The sequence below is a fragment of the Pinus tabuliformis genome, chromosome 7 (assembly GCF_031772625.1).
Source record: "Pinus tabuliformis cultivar Carrire ecotype Pingquan chromosome 7, CPIR1, whole genome shotgun sequence".
NCBI lineage: Eukaryota > Viridiplantae > Streptophyta > Pinopsida > Pinales > Pinaceae > Pinus > Pinus tabuliformis.
Window position 1 is genome coordinate 1,512,360,170 of NC_142293.1, and position 15,774 is coordinate 1,512,375,943.

The 15,774-nt window shown below is 41.0% G+C and overlaps 1 protein-coding gene across 4 annotated transcripts in view; it reads right to left on the minus strand.

The window, feature by feature from the left end:
• The window catches only part of LOC149253588 (SH3 domain-containing protein 2-like), a 259,548-nt gene that overhangs the window by 115,053 nt on the left and 128,721 nt on the right, over positions 1 to 15,774 (minus strand). The gene's annotated exons all lie outside the window — the stretch shown is intronic.

The following is a 15,774-nucleotide window of genomic DNA, read 5'->3' on the forward strand; positions in this document are numbered from 1 at the left end:
TCGCACTATGAAGTGTCCAATTGGTTCCATGATTTGTAAGCTCTTATACTCTATTACTCTAATGATTTGTTGTATTGTAAAGCGAGGGGATGCATTGGATCTTATACAAGATTGCAGGTGGGTCTCCATTTGGGGTTTGGTCTCCCTATACGGGGCCTAAGCCCTGCAGAGGATTCTATTGGCAATTGTAGGGTGAGAGTTGAGAGCCATGGGCCTCCACCATATTAGGGAGCAAATTACCACTTCATGGATCTCTCAGCATCACTCGTTGATTGCTAGTGTTCTACCTTTTAGATGAGGTGATGTACCTGGACCACCATGCCCAGTCGGCTTCACACTTGCACCACACTGTTGGAAGATGTTCCAAGGCCTAGATGAGGATGTATCTCACCACGAGAGACAAATGGAGGGCTTATGTCATCATTCTAGCCCTTACAAATGGTATACGGGCATTACTTATCTACTTGGAGAACCATGAGAGCCATGGGCCTCCACCATAGCAAGGAGCAGATTACCACTTCATGGATCCCTCAGCACCACTTATTGATTGCTAGTGTTCCACCTTTTTGGATGAGGATGATGCACATGGACCACCATGCCCAGTCGGCTTCACTCTTGCACCACACTCTTGGCAGATGTTCCATGGCCCAGATTGTGAAAATTCCTTAACCGGAATCCCTACTGCAACAACTAATAATGTTTCATCTATTTGTTAAATTAATCAACCAAATTATTTGCAATTTCCTACGACAAATATCAAAACATATACACTACAGCCTTAATTAGATATTATGCGAAAACAAGAGATTGAGCAAGAAAGAAAATATAACACAATAGGCACCGTTATTTTTGGACAAATGTCCCCATAAAAACCCAATGTGGGAGAACCGATGCAGCAATTCTGAGGGTTTATTATTATTAAGCAGTAGCAAATTTTGAATACATCTTTGAATACCTATCAAGTTATTCAGTTACAGAGAGAGAAACACTGGCAAAAAGATTTGTGAGATTACCTCACACAATCACTCAGAAAACCCTAGCTGATCCAGATACTGAATGAAATGCCTCTAGCAGGCCCTACGCTGCTCTGCGCAGTCCTCACGCAGTCTTTGTGTCAACCTTTCTAGGCTCTGCGTCACACAGTCTGTTGATTGATTTGCTGCCCAGAGTCTCTGCTCACAGCCTCCCGATCTCACACCCCAACTCCCAACTGCTGAAACTGACTCTCCTCAGCAAAATCTTGAACTCTCTCTCACCCTCTGCATGGCCCTTCATGGCCCTGCGTCAGCCTTTGCATCTGGGCTACTCGATCATTCTCTGCCTCTCTCTGCTGATGATTCTCCGTCTGAGAAAATCTCTCTCACTCCAGATGCTATCCCTACCCCTCAACCACAAGAAATCTTCTCAATCAAATTTCCTCCTGAGAACTTCTCGCTTCAGAAATTCAATCTCTTGATCTCTCGGTGTGTTTTCCAAATGACCCTCAAGCCCATTCTTATATCTTTCTGTTGGACAACCAACGACCTAGATTAACTCCTAATCAAAGGCTCAGATCATTTTGGCTTGATCTTCGTCTTCTTCTAGAAGTTACACCCATAATTAGATTAATACCCATTAATATTTTTAATTTCCTAAGTTTAGACTTAGGGTCCCATTAAAAAATATTAAAAATCATTTCTGGGTGGACTTTCCCAAAACACTTTCTAGGTTCTTTGGAATACATGTGCCCAAGCCTCCTTGCAAAATTTGAAGCCTAGAGCGCATCTGATGCTACCCCAAATCAACACTCCCTCTTAGCGAGGAATGTGCTCCAGCAATATACGTTGTTGCATACTACTCTGACACTGAAGCATCATCCTCTGCGCTGCTAATGTCTGACACATTGTCCACCAACTACTGCACTACTGCTATCATTGTATTGTTGCCTTTGACATTTCCACTGCCAATGCTACATTTGTACTACAGCTCCCTCTCAAATGCTGCATCTGCTATGGTGCTAGAACTGCCACTACTAACACTGCATTTGTACTGCAACTCAGTTGTTGAGACAAGCAACTAAAAAAACATCCAAAATTACTGAACTAATTGTGTTCAGTATGATACCACGTGAATGTTGGAGCCTGACTGATGCTAGTCTCAGCGTTGTCCCTCTGAATCTACTGCATTGTTGCTAACCTCTACTCTGTGTCATTTGCACTGCTACCAACTCTGCTCTGCTTTGTTTAGTCTCTGGCACTCCTAGCCATTGCAATTGTCTCCACAACACTCCCCGGCACCATCTAACACTAGTCCATCCTGCTACTGCTGATCTGGGCACCCATAGCAAGGTATTGATCTGAGAGGTGGACTCCTCAAGGATCCTGCCCATTTGCAGCTCTTTCGAACTACAGCTCCAAATCAGCCCACCTCCCTCTTGGAGGTATCTCGCTTGTCATGGCAAACTCCTCCTCTTTGATCTTCACGATGCAGCCTTCGAATTGTGCTTCTCATCCTTGTCCTTCTTCTTGAGAGGACACTATGTAGTGTAATGACCCATCTCACCACACCTGAAACACTTGATCTTCAAGACGTCCTTCTTACGTCTCTGTTGCTCCTACTGTCCCTTCAATGCAAGGGTTGCATTATCCTGATCCCCCTTGGGCTTCGACCCACAGCTGCTATTGCTTCCGTCAAGTTTGACCTTGACCAACTCTCTCCTCCGCTCCTCTTGTTTTAGAGTTGCCCACATCTCATCCCAATTCGGCAATGCTACTCTGCCCAGGATACTCTAGACAAAGACTTGACAATCATCTGAGACAGAATTTAGGGCTAGTCTAACCAACTCTGAATCCTGAGGTGTATGCCCCGCAGCAGACAACTCATCACGGGTTTCCTTCAGCTTCATGAGGAATGGATCCACACGCTCTCCCTTCTGCATCTGAGCAAATCTCGGCTACTGCTCTAAGTACATCTTTTGTTGCTCGGAAGATCCCTGATATAACGTGGCCAAGGCATCCCACATCTCCTTAGCAGTCCCTCTGTTAGCAAACCACGTGATCCTTGACTCCATCTAGGATCATCCTCTTGGCCTTCGCCATCTCAGCTCTATACTTCTTCAATGGATCTGCATCCGCAGGGACAGCCACCACGTTGTCGACGTACGTCTTGAGGGCATGCTCATCTAGAAGGAATGACATTCTAGCCTTCTAGATAACGTAGTTGGATGCTCCGTCCAACCTGTCCTAATCCCTCAAGCCACTGGTTGCCATATCTACCAAACAAAATGTTGAAAGTCTACTCTCTGCTTCTCACTGCTACTACTCAGCCAATGCCGAGGTATCCCACATCTCCTTAGCAGACCCTTTGTTAGCAAACCATGTGATCCTTGACACCATCCAGGATCATCCGCTTGGCCTTCGCCATCTCAACTCTATACTTCCTCAATGAATCTGCATAGGCAAGGACAACCACCACATTGTCGACGTACGTCTTGAGGACATGCTCTTCTAGAAGGAATGACATTCTAGCCTTCCAGATAATGTAGTTGGATGCTCCGTTGTCATGATCCCTCAAGCTACTGGTTTCCATATCTACCAAACAAAATGTCGAAAGTCTCCTCTCTGCTTCTCACTGCTACTGCTTAGCCAATGAGAAAATGGACTTCTCGTTGGGAAGTCTGCTGAGGAAAATTCCCCCCAAAGTGCTTCTCTTCTTCCTTCTGACGATTTTCAGCCCAGCAATCTGCCTGCTGAAAATCTGCATCCCACTAGCTCTCTCACGTTGAGGCTTCAGCATTGCTCCCTTTGCCCTGGAAAAAATTAGAACTGGGAGTTCTCCTCTCCGTCAACTCACTCGAAAGAAACTACCTCGAAAATTTGCCCTCCCGGCTTGGAACTGCGTCAGCCCTCTAGGGTTTTGAATTACTGCCTCTTGCAGCTTTTTCGAACTCCCTTCTTCTGCTCAACGATGGATCTACTGGCTTTGCTCTTCTTGCTTCACCAGAAACTCTGATACCATGTGAAAATTCCTCAACTGGAATCCCTGCTGCAACAACCGATTATGTTTCTTTTATTTTTTAAATTAATCAACCAAATTATTTGCAATTTCCTACAACAAATATCAAAACATATACATTGTAGCCTTCACTTAATTGAATATTATGCGGAAACAAGAGAATGAGCAAGAAGGAACATATAACACAATGGACACTGTTATTCTTTGACAAATGTCCCCGGAAAAACCCAATGCGGGAAAAACGGTGCAACAGTTCTGAGGGTTTATTATTATTAAGCAGTAGAAAATTTTGAATACATCACTGAATACCTCTTAGGTTATTCAGTTACAGAGAGAGAAATACTGGCAGAAAGATTTGTGAGATTACCTCACACAATCACTGAAAAATCCTGGTCGATCTGAATACTAAATGAAGTGCCTCTGGCAAGCCCTACGTTGCTCTGCGCAGTCCTCACGCAGTCTCTGCGTCAACCTCTCTAGGCTCTGCGTCACACAATCTGTTGATCGATTTGTTGCTTGGAGTCTCTACTCTCAGCCTCTCGGTCTCACACCCTGGCTCACAGCTTCTGAAACTGACTCTCCTCAGCAAAATCTCAAATTCTCTCTCACCCTATGCACTGCCTCTGTGTGGGCCTTCGTGGCCCTGCGTCAACCTCTACATCTAGGCTACTGGATCACTCTTTGCCTCTCTCTGCTAATGATTCTCCGGCTAAGAAAATCTCTCTCTCTGAATGCTATTCCTGCCCCTCAACTGCAAGAAATCTCCTCAATCGATTTTCCTCCTGAGAACTTCTCACTTCAGAAATTCAATCTCTTAACCTCTGGGTTGTGTTTTCCAAATGACCCTGTAGCCCATTCTTATATCTTTCTGTTGGACAACCAACGACCTAGATTAACTCCTAATCAAAGGCTTAGATCATTTTGGCTTGATCTTCGTCTTCTTCTAGAAGTTACACCCACAATTAGACTAATACCCATTAATATTTTTAATTTCCTAAGTTTAGACTTAAGGTCCCATTAAAAAATATTAAAAATTGTCTCTGGGTGGAATTTCTCAAAACACTTTCTGGGTTCTTTGGAATACATGTGCCCAAGCCTCCCTGCAAAATTTGAGGCCTAAAGAACATTAGATGCTACCCCAAATCAAGACAAATGAGGATGTGTCTCACCACGGGAGCATAGTTTTAAAAAACGGCCGTTTCGAAACGAAAACGGCCGAGTTGGTCTGTTCCATTGCCCTCCGAAGTGACTCGGTGCAAAAAACGGCTCGGTTGGCCAAGTCATGGCTGACTCGGCCAACTCGGTCGTTTCCTGTACTGACTCGGCCGAGTCACAAACAGCGGCCCATAACCCACAAAAACAGCGATTTAACATTATTTTAATGAAATTTTAAGGGGTTTGCTGATTGGTTTGGACTTCAAGGTGTTTTATGAATTAGCTAAATGTTATTTGGGGTCCATTTCCCCCTCCCAAACCCTTTTTAACACACTCAAATGCTCTCTACTATTGATATGCTATTCAAATTTCATGGTAATGTTAAATTCTTAAAGTAAAAGTGACATTCTCCTTAATCTTCATTTTCATCCTTTTACTTAAATTTTTAACATTACCATGAAATGACTCAGGATGTTTGAGAGTGGTTTCAGCCTCATTGGATTTCATATGGAGAAAGTAGAATTTTAGATTTCATTCAAAATCCAGCAGACTTATCAGTTTTTCAGGATTTCAGGATTGGAGGATTGCAATGTTTCCATTGAATTTTGTCATGTATTAGGGTATGGAACTCGTATTTAATCAAGAACACCAATCCCTCTATGTACCTTGATGTTAGTGACATTGGTTGTCGAACTCCTCTGGGATTCGCTCCCAAACCAGGAGCTTCTGAAAATGTCGCTCCCGCTCCCGTTTTCACTCCTGCTCCCAAGTAACACAAAGAAGAGAAACTGTTTGGATCAAAAACGGTTAAATGATCTAGTTTATGTCCAATACAACCTCTGGCTCAGACGAAAACATTTGCTGAACAAAAGACCTAATTCAAATCCCATTGTGTTGGAAGACATTGATCCAACATCAGATTGGGTAGTGGAGAGTCGTCCAACAGAGTTTGATCCTGATGAGGATCTTGATTTAGATTTAGATATCGAGACATCAGTTGAACTTGAACATGTTGTTCAGTTGAATGCAGATCCCAATCCACCATCCTCAGTCTCACAGCCAGCAAGGACTCCAGTTGTAGGTGCTTCCTCTGCTCAGCCATGACAGAAGCCCAGTCGCATATCTACTCTATCTCAACTTGCATCTGCTATAGTTGCACAGCCTGCTAGTGGTACCACTTCTACAGCTGCAGTTGGAGATGATGATGATGATGAGGAGCCATGGGGCCCCCTGTCTGACTCTGATGATGATCCAGAGATTGATTGACATGATCTTGGCTCCTCTGGCAATAGCTACTAGCCAGTATCTGTAGTACTAGTACTGGAGTCTGGTCACAGTTTACTTTTGTTGTAGAGGCCATTTCTAGCCTCCTTGGTTATGTGTTTTTTGTTTTGAGTCTTTGATCATGTATGACAGTTGACTATGTATTGCCATTGGGTACCATTTTGATATAATGGATTGGTTCATGAGCCTACTTTGATCATATGTTGTCTTCCATCTATATTATAATGCTGTGTGTTTGGAAACATGAATGAAAATCTTTAAAATTATGTCTAAAATCTTTAAAATTATGTTGTTTTATAAAATAAAAAAAAATTAATGCATTTTTTACAACGACCGAGTCATTGAAATCGAGTCGGCCGAGTCATTACCATTTCGGAGTCGGAGTCGGAGTCGATCCTCGGCCGAGTCGGAGTTGGAGTCGGAGTTTTAAAACTATGCACGGGAGACAAACGAAGGATTTATGTCATCACTCTAGCCCTTACAGATGGTATACAGGCATTATTGATCTACTTGGAGAACCATGAGAGCCATGGGCCTCCACCATAGGAGGGAGCAAATTACCACTTCATGGATTCCTCAACACCACTCATTGATTGTTAATGTTCCACCTTTTTGGATGAGGATGATGCACCTGGACCACCATGCCCAGTCGGCTTCACACTTGCACCACACTCTTGGTAGATGTTCGAGGGCCCAGATGAGGATGTGTCTCACCACGGGAGACAAATGGAGGGCTTATGTCATCATTCTAGCCCTTACAGATGGTATACAAGCATTACCGATCTACTTGGTGAACCATGAGGATGGCACTGTGCCCTCACACCCGCTTGGGGATACCACATTTGATTTGCTTGTATATCAAGGGGCCACCCCCGTGATCACTATGTTTGAAGCCTACTCTCTCACCTTGGCACACTTTGGACTCCACTAGGCCTCTTCAACGGCCCAGCGACTCATTGTATCTACTATTTTGCCCTCTTGAGAGGCTTATCTTTATATTATGCATCTATCTAGGTGGACTTGTCACCAAGTCATATCATTATTGTACATTATTTTATTATTTGGGGCTTAATTAGGCCTGTTACCGCTCAATCTCGCAGGGTCCTAGGAGGGGTTCTTATAGAGCAACTACTAGTTCAAGTGGCAACAATGGAGCGATAGCCCACTATCACAGTAGCTAAAGCTCCATGCTCTTTACGAACTTTCACAAATGGGAGGAGTCGCGGTATTAGGGAAATCACGTATATGAAGCAGAAATAAACTGGAGAGATCAATCACACATTGCAAAGTAATTCACCCACAACAATTATGTATCATTTAATTATCAGGAAAATTTGGGTTATTCAACCCACAGAGATACAAGGAAAAATACAAACTCCCAGAACCTATAACTTGGCTCCCATAGAATGAATTCAGCCCAAGGAACTTGGCCTCTAGGAAATCAGTGTCCGGATGAACTCGGCCCAAATATTCAGCCAGCAACACGATCTACACCCTCATTCCATGACACAGATGTGCACTAGGGAAAACTCAGCCCTCCAACAACTCAGCCTCCTCCAGATAAGATCAATCTCCTTCCGGCAAGTCAGCGCTGCAATCTCCTCCTACTTGACCAACTCAACCTCCTCTAGATAAAATCAATCTCCTTTCAGCAAGTTGGCCCTGCAATCTCCTCCTACTCAGCCTTTTGGATTCACCCAAATCCACTTGCACTTCCCCTTCTTTGCATTTCTGGTCCATAGAGCCACCCCGCACTTAGAAAAAATAGCTTTTTCTGAATCATGACTCAGTCACACACTTTTGTCTTCACCTCCCCGTTGAGCTCTCTTTATAATCTTCATTAAGTTCAAATCCCTAACTCCAATCTCCCTTCTAAAATCATCTTGAAGATCAACGGTTGAGATTATTTCTAAGTCACTTAAATAATTAAATTATTTAACCTTAGAAAATCAGTTAATAATCCAAAATAATTAATTGGCTTTAATTATTGTACTTTGCCTAAGTTAGACGTAGGAAAGAAGATATAATTGTAGATTTTCCTTGAAATCCTACAACTACTATGATGACAAATCTGAAACTAAATTTGTTGCACCAAGACACAACATTTCTCTACGATAGATAAGCAACAAAATAGAAAGAAACATAAAGAAACAAAATCACACACAATAACACTATTTTTTTAGGGAACCCAGCTTGAAAAACCCTCTCCTTGCAAGTAGATTATATTGAGAAGAATTGAGCAAACAAAATTCTTTACAAGGAAAACTGTTTCAATGGAAAAAAGGTTGTTCTCTCTGCTAATACTTAGTTGAAACTCCCTGCAAAAACCCTTGATCCAACTATTTCCTTGCGTTGTCTGGCTCTGATTTCCTAGCTCTGGAAATCCCTATTTCCTAACACGGATCTGAGCCCCTATTATTTAGAAATTGTTCCCTAAATCCAGATTTCCTAGCTCTGGAAATCCCTATTTCCTAGCTCTGGAAATCCCTATTTCCTAACACGGATCTGAGCCCCTATTATTTAGAAATTGTTCCCTAAATCCTAGTGCACATCGCAAGGAAATTCACTCTCACAAACTGTCTCAATTCTTGGAACGCCATCCTGCTTACCCAGAGAGCTCTCCTTCACAATCTAGCCCTATCCTTCTTGACTGATCTTTGTTGGTCACAAAATGATCTCAGTGCTAGTCTTTATATTGATCTCTACTCTGGTACCATACAGATTTTCCTTGAAATCCTATAACTTCTATGATGATAGATCTAAAACTAAATTTGTTCCACCAAGACACGCGATTTCTCTATGATAGATAAGCAGCGGAATAGAAACAGAGATAAAGAAACACAGTCACACACTAACACTTTTTTTACGGAACCCAACTAGGAAGACCCTCTCCTTGCAAGTAAATTTTATTGAGAAGAATCAAGCAAACTATTGAAGAAAAGTGTAACTAGGTTCGGTATTTGTCAATATAGTTTTGATCTTTGTACTTGTCAAGAAAAAGAAATATTATTTTTATAAATTATATGAATGAGTTTCTTGATCATTCCATAGGTCTAGGAAAGTCGAAGAGTCAAAATTATGTTAAAGAGCTTTTCTTGAGCATTTATGTAATGTACATGGGTCAACCTAGTGTCAAGTAGCCCTCCAAGACAAGCACACTCCTCCAAAGGAGAAGATTGCCAATAACACGATGTGAAAGACAGTCAAGTCGGCTTCATAATATATAGAGATGACATGTCGGCTCAATAAATAGACACTATGGTTCACAATGACACGTTGGCTAATATGGAAGACGAACCACTATATATACCCCATTAGGGTCTGCGCAGAACAGGGGTACAGAACTCGGATCCTCTGAAATCTCGGATGGGTACAGTGACTCAGAAATTTCGGATAAGTGCAAGGGTTCAAGTTTTTTAGATGGAAGGATCTCTGTGTTTTTCGGTGATGTTTCAGCCTCCTCACAATCTCAATAAAGCATTGTCTAGGCATGCTAAAACACAGTCCCAGTCTTAGAATATATGTGGTGAAATACACTCTCAGCATACCTCTGTCTCAAGCATACAATCTCGGTATTTTTGTGAAGAAGAGGATCTTAAAGAATCACACTTAGTGTCGGCATACACTTAAGATGCAATTATATTCCAAACTTAGAACTAACAGTCACAAGCATGATGACGATCTCAAGTAACAATCTCAAGCATGATGACGATCTCGGTATATATATCTTAGCATAGGGATCTCGGTGATCCTACAGGAATATTCTCAGTATACATGCATATCTCGATATGGACCTCGTTGTTATGATGGTGATCTCGATGAAGGTGCAGAGATGATCTCAGTAAAGGCACAGTGGTGATCTCAATGAGCAGTCATGGTGCAGCAATGATGATCTTGATAAAGCTGTAATGATGATGATGATCTCAGCAGTAAGAAGAGGATTGGTGTCTTGGTCTTGATAGGTCAAGGGTCATGGTATTGGTATTCGGCAATTGGAATTTCTATAAGAAGAATTTTAAGCAGGTTTTCTTCTCCGAGGGGGGGAGGTTTTGGCCCTGGCAAAAAGCCAACTTCTTGTGTTCTTGTCTCTTTCTTTTTCATAGCTATTTGATGAAATAAGAAACACACACTCTAATCATGTCAACAAGAAGATTGTTTTAACAGGAAAACTAAAATGCCTCACAAATAGTTATCAGTATAAGAAGAATCTCATTAATTCAATATGCCCTAGATTTTTCAACACAAACCAAATTCTTCACTAAGGCAATTTATTTCAACAGAAAACAAGGTTGTTCTCTTTGTCAATACTTAGTTGAAACTACCTGCAAAAACCCCCGATACATCTCCTCCTTCCTTGTGTTGTTTGGCTCCTGTTTCCTAGCACAGATCTGAGCCCTTATTATTTAGGAAATGCAGCCCAAATCCTAGCGCACATCACAAGGAAATTCTCTCTCACAAACTGTGTATAGGCTTCTCCTTACACACTCTGCTAGCAAGAACTCTTTCTCACACAAACTAGTGCTCAACAATATGATACAATGATGTGCCTTCATCCTCCTTTTAAGATTTTTAACCCATGCTATAATTGGCAAGTTAATTTTCAAAATTTAGTGATTGATTTGTTAACTAAGTCGAATTGACTCCTCTAACTCGTTCTTGCCTCAATTATGTTGAAAAATAACTAGGTTCAGTCTTCATAATGACGTGTAATTGTGATTTTATGTAATTGATGAAAAGAAGAAAAATAAAATTATTGTTGTAATGCTTGTCTTATGGGTTTCATGAGCAAGGAATTTTATTTTAGTAATGGCTCCCATTGTGAGCCTTTAGGATTTGTCATCTAGTCATAAAAGTCAATTTGAGTCTGTCATGTATGAAGGACCCTTCTTGGGCATGTTATATATTTATATAAGTCCTTAAATAAGTTAGAAAGCCCTCCAAGACCAAGACAAAGTCACCTCTTTCAAGTCGGCTTCAAAAGAATAATATAATCTCTCAAATAGACATGTCAGCTTATTTTGATGGGAAACAACTATAAATATGGTTGTTCATATTCCATTTCAGAGCAGAATTTCAGAGAATTTCGAACAAGAAGAGGACTGCAATAGGAAGTATTAAATCACATAAAGGAAGCCTATCTCCAAGCGAAGAAGGAAGGACTAAAAGACAAGTTGGTTTGGGTTGTTTTAAGGGTTGATATCCATCACACGTGCGAGGAGAAGGATCATTTGCTGCAAGGGAAGCCGAGACTATATCAGTCATCATAGAAGGTCGAGTCAAGCAAGAGGACAAGTCTAGAGTGCAAGCCGAGTTGACAAGAAAGTAGCCTCCAACTAAAGTGAAGGAAATCAAGGTTATAATCTTGATGATTCACACGTGCTAGGGTTTTTGAAGGAAGCCAAGAATTGCAGGAAGTCGAAGTCTAAGGAGCAGCCGAGAAGGAAAGAAGAATCAGCAGTTTGACCATCATTGACTCAAGGAAGGAAAGGGTCAAGCTAAGAAGCTTTGTGTCTTGGTCTTGGAGAGGCAAATAGGTCAAGGGTCTTGGTCTTGGTATTCATCAATTGGAATCTCTATAAGAAGAATTTGTTCAGGTTTTCCTCCCAAAAAATTAAAGGTTTTGACCCTGGCTGATAGCCTATATTTTGTGTCTCTTGTCTCTTTATGTTTATGCATTGGTAGTTGTTTAATGAAGAAGAACACTAAATAACCCAAGTAAAATAAGATCCTAATGTGAAGAAGTAAAAAGCACCCACAAGCAATTACTAATAGAAGATAAATCCCTTAATCGCTATGCCCTAGATTTCTCAACATGGTATCGAAGCTAAGGTGGCTAGGTTGAGGAAAGGCATCTTATCAAGGGACACTCAAGGATCAAATCTCGAAGAAGGCATCAAAGCAAAGATCATCTTGAAGTCAAAGGAAGCATCATAACCCTAGATCAGAGAAGTCTACATAGTATAGAGATCATCATCAAGAGGGAGAAGGCCAAAATCCTACATCTACTCAAGTTAAAGTGTTTTGAAGACTATTCGTCCAAAGGAAGCTAGATCAAAAGGCAATGTCATCTCACTCTCTATGGGATCAAGGATCATTCTTGAAGAAAACTACCTTCATTAAGGAGAAGTTTTCTATCCTCTATATCATCATCAACATCAAGGAAGCCGCAAGAAGGAGCATCCTATCAAGTAAGCATATTTATGTCCACATCTGAATATGTCAAAATGTCTTTTTGCAAGGAAAGCAACAAATTGGTTGGGGCTTCAAACTATCTTGCATAGAAGAAAAGGACAGATCTGAATCTCATTGAAAATGAGGTTATGGAACATGTTAAAAGTTTTATCACTAAACCAAGAAAGGAAGATGCTCAAGCTCTTGCCAAATATATGAAAGGGGAAGTTAGGGCTCAAAGAATTCTCATAGAATCCATCAAGGATCCCCTCATCCCATATGTATCTAAACTCGAAACTTCAAAAGAAATATATGACAAACTGGTAGAGTTGTATTTCGTAAGCACTGCTGGAGAAGTCGTCTCATTAAAGCAAGAACTCTACAAGCTGGAGGTGTCAAGGGAAGATGGAATAGCCTCATACTTTATGAGGATATTTGAGATTTGGGATCAACTACAAGATCTGGGAGAAGTCATGTCTGATAGAGAAATGACTACAGTTGTATTAAATGCACTACCGGAGGAGTGGGGTAACTTTACTTCAAGTATTTATGGGAAGAAAGAAACTGCTCCATTCCAAGATCTATGGTCACTATGCAATATTGAAGAATCTAGATTAAAGGCCAATTCTGATGTCGGAGCAGGTGAACAAAATCAAGCTTATGTTGCAATGACAAAAGGAAAGGGACAATTTGGAAAGTTTGGTCCTCAGAAAAAAGAAGAAGAACATGGCTAAAATACAATGCTATGGGTGTCAAGAATATGGGCACTATACAAGAGATTGTCCTAAGCTCAAGAAGGACAATAACAAAAGAGGAAGAGAAGAAGCCCACATCACCAAGGAAGTGGAGGAAGTTGAAAAGAAGAAATCCAAGAAGGAGGAAGTAATAGATCTCCACTATTGAGATAGTCTTCCTCACATAAGTTCTTTTCAAGTTCCTAAGTCTTCTAAGATATGGCTATCATTATTCAATAAGTAAAATAATGGGATTCATCCAGGCATCATAGAAGCATTGAAAGCAAGAGCTCGGGACATCACCATAGAGAAGCATGAAATACGGTTAGAATCTATGGAAGTCAAGGACATAGCTCTTGGGAATCCAATTGAAAACACAAGTGGCAAGGTCATCTAGTACAAGGTTCATCATACATTTGTCAAAAGGAAATATCTGTTGATGGGGATACTTTAGATCCTCAAGATTCTCTTATGGAATCTTCATTGAAAGCTTCACCGATCATGAGGGGAAGCAAGTGTTTCATCAAGAATTCCAAACTTGTGGATTTCATGGGATGATGGTATGATGACATAAAAGTGAAGCAGATCAAGGGATTGAAGTTCTTTCAATCAAGGAAGTTGTTGCAGGAAGTCTGGATGACCCAAAGGAAAAATGAAGTATGTGTGCTTACATTTAATATTGTGGAAGTCGTGTCATATGGTTGCAGGTAACATGGATCAATGCTCTATCTTGAGAGCATAATCAAAAGGAAGGATCTCCTCCCTCAAAGGAATGCGGGAATGCATGGGTCACACTTTCATTAGATGAAATCAACATAATATGTCCTCATATGAAGTATGAGGTGGTTGACCACAATTACAAAACTCTAATTGGAAGCTCCTAGGAATGAAATGTGTGAAGAAAGGAAGGAAGAGATCAGGGAAAATGTAATCATGGTAAAGGCAATCAACATCCGAAAGGCCAAGAAGATTTGACTAGGATATCTCCATTAAATATATGTAGACTCTGATGGAATCTGGAAAAAAAAGATAGCCTTGACAATATATATCTTTGGGAGATGTATCGATATGTATGCAGGATGTTGATGCAAACTAGAAGATGTCATGATGAAAGACCACCACAAAGGTAATGTTGATTTTAATGTTCATTCCTTTAATTTTGAAAAAATATTTGGATGGGTTTATGCAGGGCTGCCGAGGGAAGATCTATGGATGTCTTCCACCACCGATGCACATGTAGTAGGATGAAAGATCCTTAAGTAAACATGGCATGAAGAAAGCAGCATGGCATGAATAAAGGCCACATATGGACTGATGGATCACTTTCCAGTGATGACATGGATGAAAGTGATGGATGGTTGGTGCCCTATGTAGAAGTCCCAAACATCAAGACTCCTAGATAACAAAAAGAAGTTCATGACATCGTGAGGAGGAGTTCTTCAAGCAGCTGGTTGTCCCATCATATCCACCTGAGAAGCTGTTGTAGGTCCCTAATTAAGAGGGAGCCTGGAAACAAGTTTCTTACATGGATGCAACTTGGAAATTCCTAAGCCAAGAGGGAGCTTAGGTACATTCCTTCCGTAGGAATGAGTACATTCCTTTATAGGAATAGATATGTCCTTCCTAATTAAGAGGGAAAGATAGACACATCATTCTTGTCTTCACTTGGGAAGACAGAATGGAGGGTTGGGTAAACATCTGGCATCCGATGCTCTTTGAGGATGTATTAAAGCATCCAAGATAAGAGTAGTCATTGAGGACTGATATTCTTTGAGGACTGGGAATCCAAGATAAGAATAGTGGCGTGTCTTGTCATATAGACGCAAACTAGAGGGAAAGGCCATCTGTAGGCTAGTTTCATACCAGGAAAGCTTTTGGGTGGGAGTGTAGGAGGTGTGTAGCATTACTGAACCTTTGGTAAAGGTTCTTCGATTATTTAATAGAGACAAGCCTGCAATGGGCTACTTGTATGAGGTCATGGATAGAGCCAAAAAATCCATTCGCGGCTATTATGATGATAAGGGGGATGAGAGGTTTGAGAAACAACAACAGAAATGGGAAGTGATTGATGAGCAATGGAACAAGTTTCTCAATTGAAATGGGAAGTGATTGATGAGCAATGGAACAATGCACTCCATCATCTCATTCATGTTGCAAGGATCTAGTTGAACCTCGCATTTTCTTACTCCAGTTGTTTCTTATTTGATGCTGAGGTCATACATGGATTCTTCACTTGTGTTCAAAAGAAGGTGCCATCTCCAGCAGAACGTGCAAAAATCTCCAAAGAAATGGAAATATACAAGAGGGCATGTGGCATATTTAGCTTTGACATGTCTATTGTGGATAGGAAGACTAAAATGTTAGATAAGCTTTAGTTTGTTTCAAATTTCATTGTCTTCTCATACTTTGCTTCAACTTCCAAATTTTAATTTTTTTC